At 38.0% G+C, this 3,001-nt stretch overlaps 1 pseudogene; it reads left to right on the top strand.

The window, feature by feature from the left end:
* The first annotated feature begins 1,868 nt into the window (after positions 1-1,868).
* LOC128595795 (mitotic spindle assembly checkpoint protein MAD2A-like) lies at positions 1,869-2,414 on the top strand (annotated as a pseudogene).
* The last annotated feature ends 587 nt before the right edge of the window (positions 2,415-3,001 follow it).

The raw sequence follows: 3,001 nt of genomic DNA, 5'->3' as shown, positions 1-3,001 counted from the left end.
TTAGAAAAATCTATAAATTTTATTTACCATGATAAATATTAAAGTAGAAAGTACAGATGAAATCTCTAACAAATATTAGAGACACATGTGATAAAGTTTAGCACCAATTAAAGTTTAAAAAAATCTACCAAAGCTAGAAGTAAAAAGAAATAAACTTTGGGCAGCGCCTGTGGCTCAAAGGAGTAGGGCTCTGGCCCCATATGCCAGAGGTGGCAGGTTCAAGCCCAGCCCTGGCCAAAAACTGCAAAAATAAATAAATAAATAAATAAATAAATAAAATAACCTTTAATGCAAGAATTGAAGAGATTATACCACCTCCAGGAGCGAAAAAACAAAATGATTCTGGGATAGTGGTATGAAAAAAACTTGCTCTTTTAGTGTGTGAAGCATGGGCATTCTTACACTAATAATGTGATAAACAGAACATGTGCAGCATTAAAATGTCATGGAGAAAGTTAATCAGGGAATGCTGTCTAAAAAGGATCTTTCTGAGAGGGGCAATAATGAAAAAAAGTTTGACAATTACTGACGCAATCTGATAAACTATGTTGGCAAAAACCTACAATAAAGAACATACTCACCTTGGAAACTTTATGGAGTTTTCATTTTAAAATTAGAACCAAGAATAAGATAGCCACTATCACTCTTCAATCTTGAACTAAAAATTCTAACTAGCAAAATAAATCAAAAATCAATTAATTAAAACTTTAGCATTAAAAGCTTGAGGATTTGTAAGGGAGGGAATAAAGCTTCAATTATTTAATTATTTCAAATCCTCATGGTTTTCACAGAAAACTCAAAAGAATTTACAGGTATATTATTAGAAATAATAAGATGCATTAGCAAAGAGGCTGGATATAAGACAGATACACAAATACAAAGTCAATTTTCTTTTCATGAGCTAGTGATATGAACAAGCAAATTGCTTTTTAAATGGGTATTATTCACAACTGCAACAAATATTACAAAATACCTAAAGAGAAAATGAAATGATATACATGTGAGACCTATGTGCATTATAAACTTAATTTTAAAGAATTCTTCAAATAAATAAATGGAAAGATGGAACATGTTCGAGAAAAGGAAGACAAAATATTGTTCAAAAAACTCTTGCACATGAACATTAGGTGGAGTGTATAAGAACATTTATAACAGCAATATACTGACCTAAAAAAGCACATGGGGAGGAAAATGGATAATATATCAAGGTATATTCACACAATGAAATACTATCTTATGTTGAAAACAAACTTTTGCTACCCCAAAGAAATAGAAGATTCTTTTTTTGTTGTTGTTGTTTTTCTGCAGTTTTTGGCTGGGGCTGGGTTTGAACCCACCACCTCCAGCATATGGGATCAGCGCCCTACCCCTCTGAGCCACAGGCGCTGCCCCGAAATAGAAGATTCTTAACAACATTCTGCGAATAAGGCAGGTATCCAGAGGACTGCATAAAAAATCCTTTTAGTAAATTTTGCAAACAACTAAAACAAAATGCTTTTTTGCATTTTTAAAGCAAAGAATCAATACAGTTTGGCAGGATGAGGGGACAGAATAAAGCTGACTGGTAGATGTAAGATATTATTGTCCTAGTTCTAGTTTGGGGGTAATGAGTTCACACGTGTACATCATATTATTCAAATATATTTTTGGCTGAGGCAGGAGGATCGCTTGAACCCAGGAGTTTGAAACCAGCCTAAGCAACATAGTGAGACCCTGTTTCTAAACAAAATCCCAAACCCAATATTATATATACATATATATATTTAAATACATAATATCTAGACTTTTGAAATGATTGGCAGAGAACTGTCGTGGCGGCCATAGTGGTTGCCGGCCTAAAGCATATGCCTTCATCGGTGGGCCTGGCTATGGCGCTGCTGCTGTCCCAGGAGCCAGGCATCGCCCTGAGCCCGAGCACTAAAATCACAGCTGAATTCCTCTCATTGGGCATCAACAGCATTTCATACCAGTGTGGCATATAGCCATCTGAAAACTTTAGTGCAGAAACAGGGAATCTCCTTGCTTGTAATTACTCATCTTGAGTTCAATAAATACCTAAACCATGGGGTGGAACAACTAAAAGATTGATTATCCAAATGTTCCTTTCAGAAACTGGTTGCAGTTATCTCACATACTGAAAGTGGTGAGGTCCTTGAAAGATGGCGGTTTGATACTGAGCATGACAAGACTGCACAGATGACAGTGCACCCAGAGAAAAGTCCCCGAAAGCTCTCCAGGATGACATCCAGCCAGTGGGCAGACAGAACAGAGCTACGGTGGAAGTGTAACTGTTACGTTTCTTGTTCATTTGATCTACTGATCTATCAAAAGATTTGGTTGCACCTGAAAAATGGGAAGAGTCTGGACCCCAGTCTGAGGAAATCTGTCTTCATTCATTAACCATGACAAAGTAAATAGCACGGTACCCTACAAAAGTCCTGTCTGTGACTGAGGATGCCACGAGGCAAATCACGTATGTAATTTTTTTTTTTAAAACAATTTTATTTGTTGTTTTTTTGCAGTTTTTGGCTGTGGCTGGATTTGAACCCACCACCTCTGGCCTATGGGGCTGGCGCCCTACTCCTTTGAGCCACAGGTGCCACCCACACATATGTAATTTTTTTTTTTTTTTTTTTTTTTTGTAGAGACAGAGTCTCACTTTATGGCCCTCGGTAGAGTGGCCTCACACAGCTCACAGCAACCTCCAATTCCTGGGCTTAAGCGATTCTCTTGCCTCAACCTCCCGAGTAGCTGGGACTACAGGCGCCCGCCACAACGGCCGGCTATTTTTTGGTTGCAGTTTGGCTGGGGCCAGGTTTGAACCCATCACCCTCCGTATATGGGGCCAGCGCCCTACCGACTGAACCACAGGCGCCGCTCCACATATGTAATTTTTAAGTGGTTTTCCTCAAACAAAATCAACTATAGTTGAATATTTTGTTTCACTGATTAATTTTTAGGTGATTCCTCACCTAAAACCAACATCATACTTTACTGAACT

The sequence above is a fragment of the Nycticebus coucang genome, chromosome 10 (genome assembly GCF_027406575.1).
Source record: "Nycticebus coucang isolate mNycCou1 chromosome 10, mNycCou1.pri, whole genome shotgun sequence".
In the NCBI taxonomy this organism is placed as follows: Eukaryota; Metazoa; Chordata; class Mammalia; order Primates; family Lorisidae; genus Nycticebus; species Nycticebus coucang.
The sequence above is the reverse complement of the archived record's forward strand: the minus strand, read 5'-3'. Positions and strand labels throughout refer to the sequence as shown.